Consider the following 12900-nt stretch of genomic DNA (forward strand, 5'->3'; position numbering starts at 1 on the left):
CAAAACCAGCCACTTTTTCTGGCAGTCTCAAAAGACTAATAAACCAGAACTTCTCTGTCATCTTAACTGGTGGTCTGCTTAGCCCAAAGGTTATGTGTATCAGCTGTCTGCTCTTGAGAAATCCATGAATATGCCTCAGTCCTTATGGTTGTTAGATGTCACCTTTCTTGAGCAGTAAAATTCCTAACAGGGCAAATCTTGCCCCTTCTTTCACAGGATTATTAGGATAGAAGTAACTCAGTTCATGAGCTGGCTTTACAGAAGACTGAGAACACACTATTGATTTTAACTGTGTTGGAAAGTGGCACCCTTATTTCCACTGACTGTTAGAAAACATATTTCTACAAAAATGTAGTGAGGAAGATTAATTTCAAATGTAGTAGATATATTGAGCTATCTCCCTTCAGGAACTCCAGATCAAAGGACATTACTTTCTCTCAATAGTATCTTATGAGTGAAGGCAGACATGGAGGAAATTTCATATATGGACAAAGAACATGTAAAGCTACAGAAAGAAACTATTTCTTGTCAGAGGGCAGAGACCGCAGATACCAGGAGCCACTGGGTAGTCACTGTTGAGACCTACAGCAAAATTGAGCAATAACCGATAAAACTTCTAACTCAGGAGGACTTCTCAATCAGGTGACTGATCAGCTGTGTTAGCTACTGCTTCTTTGGCCTGGGAGTGGTCTTGAAAGCTGTGCAACACCTGGTGGCCTTACAGGCTCTTGTGATATACTCTCAGCTCTCTTTTCAGTAGAAATTACTCTTTTTCTGTGTTTTGTTTTGTTTTGTTTTGTTTTAATTAAGAGGTGGTTCATTGCTGCAGATTTCAGAACTATCCAAGGAGGGAAGAAAAGTGGGTATATGTTGAAGAGATGTAGCAACCTTACCCTTCACCTAGGTTGGTCTCTGGAACGTAATATTTAAGCAACAAGTCTCTTGCTAGGTAAATGCATTGCTCTTGTCCTACTGCGGTGTCTTTAAGAACGTACTTTGTAAAGTTAGGCTGAACCACAGCAGTGACACATTGTACTTGATAAAGCTAGATAAAAAGGATTAATTTTCTAGTTTATGTATCTTTCTCTTTGTGTGTCCATGATAGATGACATAACAAGAGAGTCCCAAGTGCACTCTGAGTACTAAATGATTCATCAGTGCCATTGATGAGGAGTCACCCTCCAGGCTGGCAAATGCACCGATTCCCCTGAGCTCACTGTCTTTCTCCAATGCTTCTCAGCAATGGACTTAGAGGAGAAATGGTGGAACAGTGCTGGGGCTCCTCTCGCTGCTCCAGGGCATCAGGTGTGTTCACTATATGACAAAGAGATGTGCTGCCTTTCTGATCTATCATCCTTAAATTCCTTTACAGAGAGAAATTCAGGGTAGAATTTATAAGGAAATCTATTGGGTAGAATACAAAATACACACCAAAACCTGAGAAATAAAAGATAGAAATGATACAGAATTAAAATGCCTTCTCTCAAATCAACACTGGTTTGTTCATCCAGTGCTTTGCGTTACTAACTTTCAGACATTCCTGTTTTGCAGTTTCCAGGCTCTTGCAAATCAGGAGCTTTTTCTAATACTCAAGCCATTGTTTTGTTTGTGGGTGTTTTGCATCAAAATCAACCTTGACTCACCAAATGTGATTTTATGCTCTGTTTTTTTCTTTCCCATCATCGATGCTTTATTTTTCCCACATTTTTTTTTGCAGAAGTGTGTTTAATGTATCCATCATGAAGTCCATGGGCGATACAATTACACCAATCCTTGTGTACTATGTTGTATAGACATATGTCCCATTACTTCTGTTGCGCAGACTGTCACTAAACTTTTAAAACCTACCCCCCGCCATTGGACTTGGTTAAAAGCCTTTTGAGAGCTTCTGGAAAATTCAGACTGATTTCAGTGGCTTTTTGTTGGACGTTTAAGAACACTTCTTGATGTTTTCTGGTTTTGTTTTAGATACTTCAAGAGTTATCAATTCCAAAAGTGCTTGAGAAATAAAAAATCTAAGCTTGCACCAGTGCTGTCCTCTTCCTGTTCTCTGGCGATGGTGAGCTCCAAAACCTGGTACATCTGCAGGGCTTTAGCTTTGTCCTTTTCTTAACTGAAATTATTGATGACTGCTCGATGATTTGGGTTAGGGAAGCTGGTGTGGCAGCTCTAGGTTAGTCATGGGTCCCCAGTAGGACTCAGGAGTTCCCAGTATGTCACGTGCCTTTACTTTTGCAGCAATACAGACCTGGCCCTTTAGAATGCCTGTGGACAGCTGATTTTTGCTGTACTTCTGAAGCTCATTAGGGGAGTGGAGGACCTGTTTTGAGATAAGGAAGTAAAAAAGACTTGGCTTGTTTGGCACAGGAGGAGAAAAACAGAGACAATATGAATACATGAGGGAATAAATACAAGACAAGGTGAAGAGCTATTTATGCGGAAGGGCAGTTTTTGCTTATGAAAAAAAAATGGGTCTAAACCGGCCATGAATATATTTTGTCTGGAAATGAGAAGAAGATTTTTTAATTATATGAGGTTCTGGAACAGCCTACAAATGAGGTAGTGGGTTCAGAAAAAGCACAGCTGCTTTTAAGGTGGGGCTCAATACTTCTATGAAAAGGATTGTATAACATGGTGCCTACAGACTGCATCTGATGACTCAGGAGATCCCTTCCAGTCCTATGTTCCTAAATTTTCCTGAGCAATTCAAGTAAAAGAAGAAAATGTCAATTTTAAACAATTTGTAACTCGGCTCAGCTTGAGTACAATTCAATGGGATAAAGAAAAGACACTTTTTTAGCTTAAGGGCATTCTGCCTTCTGCATTTCAAAGGCCTGTGGCAACCATATGTTGTGGCTGAACTACGACACCATAGTAAGCTTGTCAAAATAGTCGTAAGAATCTTTTAAAATACAAGGTTTTAGACATTATAATCCTGAGACCTCTCCATAGCAATAATGTTTAATGTCTTTTTAAAACTTTCTGAATCCTCCCCCAAACCTAGGGGAGGAGGAAGAACAAGCTCCATTTTCATCACGTGTAGAGGGAAGGATTGATACAATCCATCGAAGGGAGAATTACTGTGCTAACGTGAATCATCTGTGGCCCAGGACTGGTCTGTAGCGATTACACATGCAGCACACAAGCACTGTGGAGACATGTAACTGGATAAGAAGTTGTAAGATATGTTTTTCTTCATTAGTTTGTTGGTAAAATGCTTCATGTATTTTACAGAGAAGTTTTGTTATGTTTACCAGGTCCAGACCATTGGTTCAGTAACTAAATTCTCCATGCCCATTACACAAACTTCCTTTATTGACACATGCAGCTTGTTACTGGCTGGAAATGCTCTAGAACTCTGTAGTAAGCCTACAAAAACTGGGAGACAGTAAGATACGTGTTAAACCATGTTCTTGCTTGCAAGCTTTTTCTTCAGTATTTGGGATTTTCTTGTGCACTAGGCTCACTAGAAACTCTTGCTGTGGCCTAGATTAATCCCTACAAGCAGAATACAAATTACTTTGTACTCGTGGATTAAGAGTCAGTTAATGAGGACAGTTGGTATTGCCTCTTCGGTTCGGCTGAGTTCCTTACAGGCCAAAAGTCTCTCCAAGATTGCAGTTTTCACCTGCAATCTTAGCAGCAAAACCTATCTGAGAAATAACTAATCAGTGCATTTTCTTCCTGGCCTAATTGCATTTTTCATGAATCAGCTAAACTCAGTCTGGGACTTCAGCAGCTATTTCTGGGTCCCTGAAGGGAGGTGGGGATTGCAGGAAGCTTGCAGCATTGTGCTGCTACTGCTAGCAAATTTATCAGTGTCAATGGTTTCCAGACTCTTAGTCTGAACATTAAAACTCGTAGTTGCAAGTAGGACTTTTTTCATCAAAACTTTTTCTTTTTTTTGCTGGAAAAAAATGGCTTTTCAATTAAATAGCACTTTTGGGATGGAAGAAGAAGAACTTTTGTTGGTCTATTTATTTCTTAAAATCTGAAAACATACAAATGTTCTCAATTCTGATAATCAAAGCCATGTTCTATGCAGACCTCCTTCCTGAATTTAATAACATACTTTTATCTCTGATTAAAACTCTCCATGAAAGAAAAAATATGGCTTCCCAGCTGCCTGTATGCTATACTGTTTGGATTCTCACAGGTGGAGTTTGTCTGGGAGAAGTTCGAATCCCTTACAGCTGCAATAAATAGGGTAAAAAGTACTTGTAATATTTGCTGAGTGTCTATCCTAGCTCAGTGTTAGCCAACACTTACAAAGTCGCATTTCAAAAAAAGCAATAGAAATGTAATGTTTCTGTTGTTCTGTAGTGTAGTACTGGCATTTTCTACAGTGAAAAGGTTACTTTTTTTTTTGTGTGCTACGTTTCTATGTGAGGAATATTCCAATTTTCAGCTAAAATGTGCTGCAAGAACTCTTTCTTGTCTTTTAGCATCCATTACTAAATATTCGGATTCTCCAAAGTGCAGGAGGATACTTTGTGCTGCTGATGACTGACTGACCTTTATATTAACACTGCTTCGAAGACAGTTTTGTGGCTCACCTCTTTAGCAAAATTAATAAATTCAGGGGTTCCATTAATAAGTATTTTGATTCATAATTCTGCTTTAAAACGTAATTATATGTTGCTCATAATGTTGCTTATACTCCACCGTGTTCTATCTCTTCATTCAAGAGCTGGCCTGTGATGCAGTTGCATTTCCATTCTTTCTTTTATCCCTTAAGCCACATCTTGAAATCGGTGGGGCCACATCGTTGCAACAGAAAAGTATTTGGCACTGCATTGTCTGAGAGTCTCGTCTCTCCACACATTGTTCTTATTGTAACTGGAAAACATATGTCCTATTATTTCTGTTGTGGAAATATCAAGTAAGATGTAGAACGTCAACTGTAGTTGTTGGGGGAGAGTGTAATGGCCAGGGAGGCCTCTGGAATAAATGCTGGAACCTGAAGAACAGCTCTTTGCATTGCTTGCTCCAGCTTTCCACATTGTGGTAAAATTCTGAGACCAAATGCATGCTAGACATTGGTTGTTTCCTGATACAAAACTTGAAACTTTCCTTTCTAAAATTTTGAGATTTATCTCACTGTTTTTTTTTTTTTGTTTTAAAAGACTCTTGTTAGAGGATATGCTGAATACCTTTTTTTTTTAATTCCTGTTGGCAAGTAAACCTCTTTAAGCTTTCGAGCAGGTGAGAAGGTAGTTATGCCCTTTATAATAATATTATCGTTGTTTTTATGTGAGTAGTATTGGAACAGAAAATTTTAATTCAGCTGCAGGTACTTAACCAAAACAATTTCTGTCAGACCTTACTTTCATACAACTAAACTGAAACAGTCATGAGTCAGCAGTGCATCCGGAATGACTCAGCAGTTTATCTGATTGGGGCTATTCTAGCATAACTGGTGCAACTGAAAAGAAAAGGCATCAGGAATGAAAGTATATGACTTCATTATTAGCACTCATTTCCTCAGTGCAGGCAAAATGTCATCCATAAGTTGTTACATCCTCTGCATTCACGAAATACCAAGGTGAATCAGTTGTTTAGATGTTTCCGGCGCTGATCTCACCACACGGAGTCTTTGATTGCAATCTGCCATGTTGTATCTCTAGTGACGCTTCCTACAGCGCTGATTTCTGTCAAAGAGCTCAACCCAGTTCACACACACCATTTCTCACAAAGAAATACCAGTCATGTATTTGTGAGCATCATTGTTCATTTGTCTGCACAAGACGGGAAAACTTGTGCACCCCACTGGATTTCTTGCTTGTCAGTTTGATCACTTGTGTGTGGAGTATGTGGAGCTTCCAGCATTCCTAGCTTAAAATGATTTGGCTGTGAGATGTGTGTGTACTGGAATATGTGGTGTGTACAATCTGGGTACGGCCTAGTTGGAAGCTGAAAATGAACTTCGTGACTAATTTCATGTATTTTCATCATTGGTTCCAACAAAGATGTCATTTACTGTAAATGTTTCCTAGTATTTTCTATTTAGGGTTACTTCTCATTACGCAGGCTAAACCAATGATTCTCATCCCTGGTGCCTCTCCTTCCTTTTGCGCTTGCTGCGATCGTAATACTTGGCATCCAACAAACACTTGCTCTGGAAGCTGTAACAACGTCACAAGAAAGGCCAACTGCGTTAACCTGTTATGGAACAGAGTTTTTGTTTAAGTCCACGTCTTTTCATTTTAAAGGTCACATGATGACATCAAGGCTCAATAAATGGTTAATGTGTTATATTTCTATGGTGAGGAAAGAGCAGATTAAGAACTGCTATAAAAAGCAATTGTACTTTTTCAATGGTTACAGCTTTGCATTTTGACTCGGGGTGTTGTTTATGCAATTGCCATATTCCCATGGCTCCATCATAAATGAGTTGTGAAATTCAATCATGTATCCTGGCCAGGTGAATAAATGGTAACGATATATTATAATGGCTTTCAGGTTTTGTATCCTATGTGTTTTATCTCAGATAAATAAACTCAATAAATGTTACAGTATATCCACTTGTGCCACAGATATTTGATTCCTAATGGGTCATAAAGTGCCTTTTGGAAACCTTCAAAGAAATGTCAGTCTGTTCTATGGAAAATGTATTTCAGTACTAAAATTACTTTATACTATTCTGCCCTACTGAACTTATTCCTGTCTTACATTTCTAAACAATGTAGATAGTAGAATTTATGTTTTGGGTTTGATCTGCCTGTTGGTTACAAAGATCTTAATTCTACTGAAGTGAAGCAGTACAAGCTGGATTCTTTGTGTCCTGTTGTGTTTTAATGTGTTCAATATTATCTTAACATAAGAATAATAATATCAAACCCTATTATATAAGCTGCATGAATTTTATTATTTGAACATATAAAATAAAAGTAATTTACATTATTGCATCAGAGTAAGTATAAATTATGCCACAGAGGTCTATATTGTAGAGAATGGATCCTCCATTGTGTTTAACACAGTTTGACCTTAAGTGATGTGATTGATTGTATAAATAGAAATGATGATGCTAAAGTAGAGGATAGATATAGCATCAGCTATAGTCTTGTGACTTTTGGTCACTTGAATTAGAACTCAGTTAAAATTTAGTGTTAATATGAGAGTAATCTGTAGCTAAAGTAGGTTTAGATCAATTATCTGACCATAGCCACAATTTAATGCATTGATACTTAAGTCAACTTGGGATGTTGCAGAAAAGCTGAAAGTCTAACTTCGTAAAGTAATATTTCATTACCGATAACTTTGAAATAAGCTTGTTTCATCTAAGACCAGAATTTTATAGATGTGGCTCATGAAAAGAGAAGAGCTATTTATTCTAAGTAGAATATGGCACATACTGATATAGCCAAATGCAGAGATACATCTAGATGCTAGTGCTAGTTCCACATTTATTTTAGTATTTAGGATGGTGCTGTCCCAGATGATTCCATTTATGTATAATGGGAACTTCTCGTACGTTGCAGAGACAAGGCTAATATATCATTTCTCTTAGTTGTTCCATACAGGCTAGTACAAGAATAACTAGTTAATGGTTGCAAGATGTCAGTAAATCTTGGCTGCAGAATATTAAAATTGTAGAATCTAAGTTAATTAAGATTCATTGGGTTTATATTATTAGATATATGTTACTGAGGATTATGTGTGCATTATAGCTATGGTCTTTGAATAATTTCTATCATCGTGAATCTCTGAGCTGAAGAAAATGGATAGCTAAAATGGCAGCATAGTGAAGCTGGGGCTGACGTCTTCGGCTGCACTCCATCCAGAGTGCCGGGAGACTCCAAGGAAGTTTTCTTTAATTTGCATTAGTTTGTAGAAAAGTATTTAATGTTCAGGGTTCACTGGCACTGAGGAAGAATATCAAACATGTAGTGGTACTTGGCTAAATATTTGTGTAGAAAAAGGGAAACAGCAGCCAGCCAGCATTACCGTGGCTTCCCCTTAGACCTGGTGGTAGTTCGGGGAACCATTACGAACCTGTCCACTTCCAGCAAAGTCTTTGAAAGACTTCCCATCAAATGAGATGGGATTGAGCCAGATCCTTTGGCTGAAATGTTTAAGTGTATTCTTCAAGCAGTAAATTTCAATAAGTGACAGGAGAATTGCACAGAAAAAAGCCATGGGAATATACTTGGGCAGATAAATGTATTCATCTTCAAATTAAAATTTTTGGTCAGAAAACTAAAGTCTAAATCAGTTAATTATCCTGTTAAATTGGCTCAGGTATCCAAAAGACTTTTAAACAAAATCTATTGAGCAATAAAATTGAAACAGTAAAAAATATTCATAAGCAAACACTGACAACTGAGCCTGCCTTGATCCTGTTCACCCGTTTTCTGTTCTCCAGGAGCTCTCAAAAGAAGGTTTACAAGGTAGCTGGCATCGCTGTTGCTCTTTAGGCAGAACGGTGATTTACTGGACCGGTTGTTGGTAGATGTGATCTCTTTCACCACACAAGAGCAATTTACTTAAAGCCTGTCAGAAGTTCAACATTTTAATAAGAGGGAGATTCTTGTAGTCTGCCATAATAGTTATTAAAGATTCAGGTGTTACACACTTTTATGTCTTACATAAATATTTTAGAAATAATTTATGTACAAAACAGTGTCTCAAACTGACTCCCCTGAAGCCAGTGACGTATGTCCCATTCCCTTAGTGAGGTTAAGACTTGGTAAGAGAGAGTGATTAAAATCAGAATTAAAATGTGAATTGTAGGGAGACTTGTGTCCTCTCCAGAGATAATGTGGTAACCGTTGCCCTGTCAAAGGAAGAGTAAAATGATGCTCAGAGACACTGACAGTTTTCTAAAAAGTGGAAGTAGCAATTTTTTTTGTTCCTGCTTAAAATTAAAGAACTTTCTTTCAGTTGTGAAGTGTTGGAGAGATTCTTTTGCTTTTTCTTCAGAAAACAAACACGTCTTCCACCTTAGTCTACATGCCTCTGTGTGTGATAGTCCACAAAACATTGTGTACGGATGTATCCGAATGGACACCTCTGCCTGGGAAGAAGAGAGGTCTTACACAAAGCTGTTTCTGAGTAGGCAGAAGCCATCTGAATGGAGTGGCAGAGCTTTCATTGCAGCAGCAATCCACTGGGCATGCTTTTATGTTTTTACCAAGTCCTGAAAAAGTCAGTGACTCAAAGTCTTTTGCATAAAATACTCTGACTAAGTTTATGAGGTGTATCATGTCCCACGCTCTGTACTTCCGAACTACCAGATTGACACCTGCAGCTCAAATGAAATCTGACATGCTGGCTCTTCTGACACATCAGCAGCTAAACATCTCTCAAGGACTGAGACCAGTGGGTTTCCCAAACTCTGGCCCACCTCTGTATAGCTGAAATGCATAATGAACAGGGAGGTCAGGGAACACCAAGTTTTAAAAAGCAAGTTTAAATCCTGTTCAGTTTGGTTAATTTGATCAGACTTTCTTCTGTTTTAGTACGTAAAGTACAAGCTGTTGTCTTGAGTTTTCTGACCTGATAGATAAGCAATTTGTTGGTATTTCCACTCATTAATAAGGGACTTTATGTGAGGTCATAGAACAATCGCTGCTTTAGCGCTGTAAACATTTGTCAGATCTCCTTAGAAAGATTTAGCAACTGTAATTTCTAAGTCGTTAATCGCTTTTTCCAAGAGCTGTATTTCTCTGGGCTTGCCTTTTTTTTTCAGTATAGACAGTTATGAGAGTTTTGAAGTTTTTCATCATTAAATTGTTAAGAATTTTATTCAGAGTTGGTGGAAAGCCTATCTCTTACTTGGTGCTATAGCTAAATGATTCAAACTGCATATATTGCATTTGAGGTAGACATCGATGGAGAAATTTCAACAGTGTCATATTCCATTACGGTGTGAAATTCCATGAAAGTTAAAGCACATTGAAAAATTGCATTGTCTTCCCCATCATTTAGTTTCAAGAAAGAGCTCACAAAGATGTCAAAACTCAGTAAACTCCATACTAAATATAATGAGCTTTTGGCTTTGGTACTGCCAGCATCACTGGCAGGTGGAAGTGTTGTTTAAAACCTTTATAGAAGCTTTCTCCTATTTTCTAGCTTGAATTTTTTTCAAGAATGGTTAATATACTTGGGCATTTTGCTGTTAATTAACCGCTGTCATCTAGCTTAAATAGACATTCACTGTATTTAGCTCTCTAATGTACTTCAGATATCAATCATAAACCTTTTCAGGCTTCAGTCTGCTCAGCTGAACCTAAGTTCATTTAGTTTTCTTGTGGAAGATAAGCTCTGCCTTTCCCATTCATCTTAGTAATGATTTTCTGTGCTTGATCCAGTTTGCATTCATTTTTCTTGAATGGGGTTTGCTGAGGCTGTGCGTAACACTGGGACAGGAGTGATTCCAGTATCTTATACAGTGGCAAAATAGGAATATTTCACCTGCTGTCCCCTAAGCTTGAATCACGGACTCACTGAATTGTTGAAATTGGAAGAGATGTCAGAGAAATTATACTGCAACCCCCCCTGCTCAAAGCAGGGTCAGAATATCAGTCAGTTGAATATCAGTCAGCTGAGTGTATCAGCTTAATACTCGGTAGTGGTCCAAAAAATACAAGACAATTCAATATTGAGAAAAATCAGGAAAAAATATAAACAAACCACAAAGCATTATAATGTCACTGCATGTTGCACACTTTAATCCCTAACACTGTATATAAAGTTTTGGTTCTATGCCTCAAATGAAATGCAGTAGAACTCCAGAAGGTGGAAAATCATGGAAACAGCATGCTAAATCAAAGGAGTGAAACTGCTTCCTCTTGGAGAATGAATGAAGAGTAGGACTTTTTATCTTGTAAGTGAAGGATATGATAAAAATCCATAAAATCAGAGCTAAATAGAAAAAGTGAGGAGGAGATTGCTCACTGTCTCTTCCAACTGTCTCTTCTCTTGGGCATGAAATGAAAGTGGCAGCAGGCAGGTTCAGAAGAGCAAAAGAAGATGCTCCTTAAACCTGGGGGATTCAGCTGTGGAACTGCCACAGGATGCTGTGGGTAACAAAGGTTTTCAGAAGTTCAGAAAGCAACTGGACAAATTTATGAAAGAAAAATCAATTAACAGCTATTTAGTAAGAGAAACAATCTCTGGCTTAGGAGTCTGAAAGAGTATTTTGGGGAAATACCATTCTCTTCTAGCCTTGTTCTTTGCACTCTTGATGTGACAGAGTGCACAGCTTGTAAAAGCTTTTGTTTTTAATTTAGAATGAAGTTAAATTTCATAATCTTGAAATCCTATGTAAATATTATTTCTCCTTAGAGCTCTAATTTCTAGAGACTAGTCACAATGAAAAGTTCTATTGAAGAATACCATTTTTATGCCATGCAAGAGTATAACAGGCCTGCTACTTGTTCTCTTTCACCATTATTATTTTACTGAGTTAATAAGAGTACTTCTAATTTACATCAGGGGGAAAGAAAGAGACCACTATTATCTCTTATGAGGGTGAAATTATAAAGACGTCAGTAGGCACAAGAAATGTATATTTCCACCAAAAGATACAAGTTTTCTGAGATGCTTCAATTTGCTCAGATCTATGTCATCCATAAGAAATGGGAAAATTGTACGTGCTGGTGGTGTTCTGAGTTGGCCTGAAGAAACAGAGTAAAAGCTAATTAAGTTAATGGCTGAGGGCTAAATTCTCCTTCACTTGACTATTTCTTCATGGGTGCTACAAAGGCTGAATATTGTAATGTATGATGACCACCCAGAAGTCAGACTTGCCAAGAGTGAGGACTGAGTATGTTTATTAATTGCACGAGCGGTCAGATACCCCTTTGGTCACCCAGCCTTCTCAAGGAAAGAGCTCACTCGAGGCACGCCCTGAGACTGGCCAGAAGCGCTGGCTCGCTCGTTCACATTGCACTATCTCCTGATCGTAGTCATTTTCCTAGCAGTAACTTGATATCTAACCTCACAGAAAAGATATTTTCAGCAAATGTTTATGCCTTATACTTTAGTAAATATAGTGGAGTTATGTCTTCAGCTTTAACCTCTTCATAATCTTGTGTGAGAGAATAGCAGTTTTTGGACTAAAACCAGTATAATACAATGGGATCCTCCTGCTCTTTCTCAGAGAAACGTCCTACTCAACCGTACTTAAAATTGTCACGCTAAGGATCTACTTCTGCTTAAAGACAGCTATTCTTGAAGTTTGCCTTTAAAGTTAATGAGAATAATTTTTTATTTTATTTTGTAAAAAAAAATAAAATGTAAACAGTGAAAACCCAAAAATGCTCAGTCAAAAGTTTTTGTTTTAAAACCTCAAGTTTTGAATTTGGAAATGCTTCCAGGGTAGTTTATTTTTTATTTCTGCTGTTCCCTTCTTAGAGTTTTCCTCTCATGGTAGTACAAGACTCTCAAACTACAGCTCTGATCCAGAATAATAATAAAACTTGAATTCCTCTGTGTATTTCTCAGTGATAAGTTTTTGGTTTTTTTTTTTTTTTGTTTGTTTTTGTTTTAAATGAATCAGCGATTTTCCAAGGAAGGCCAACACTTTATGGAAAACTTTTTTTTTTATAGTAGGGAAAAAAGTACTCCTTTTAAAACCAGATGCAGCCATCTGCTTTATGGAAGGATGGAGGAAAGAAATCTTTTGTTTCTGTTCTAGACAGTTTAATGCCACCCTTGGACTTAAGCAGATTCAATGTTACCGAGTTAATTTGTGATTCTTTGGGTGCAATGTTTCCTGTAGCTTATTGGATCAGACTGTTGTAGTATTATAGCTCACAGTGAACAGGGGTCTGTTCCTTAATTCCTGTTTTCACTAGTTTCTGTTAACCTGCACCATCAATGGAAATTGTCCGGAGCCAGTCCAACAGCTTCTCCCAAGTCATCCTGCTGGTTTCCTGCCGAGGGTCTTAAAAT

Source organism: Chlamydotis macqueenii, chromosome 13 (genome assembly GCF_036417535.1).
Source record: "Chlamydotis macqueenii isolate bChlMac1 chromosome 13, bChlMac1.mat, whole genome shotgun sequence".
Classification (NCBI taxonomy): domain Eukaryota; kingdom Metazoa; phylum Chordata; class Aves; order Otidiformes; family Otididae; genus Chlamydotis; species Chlamydotis macqueenii.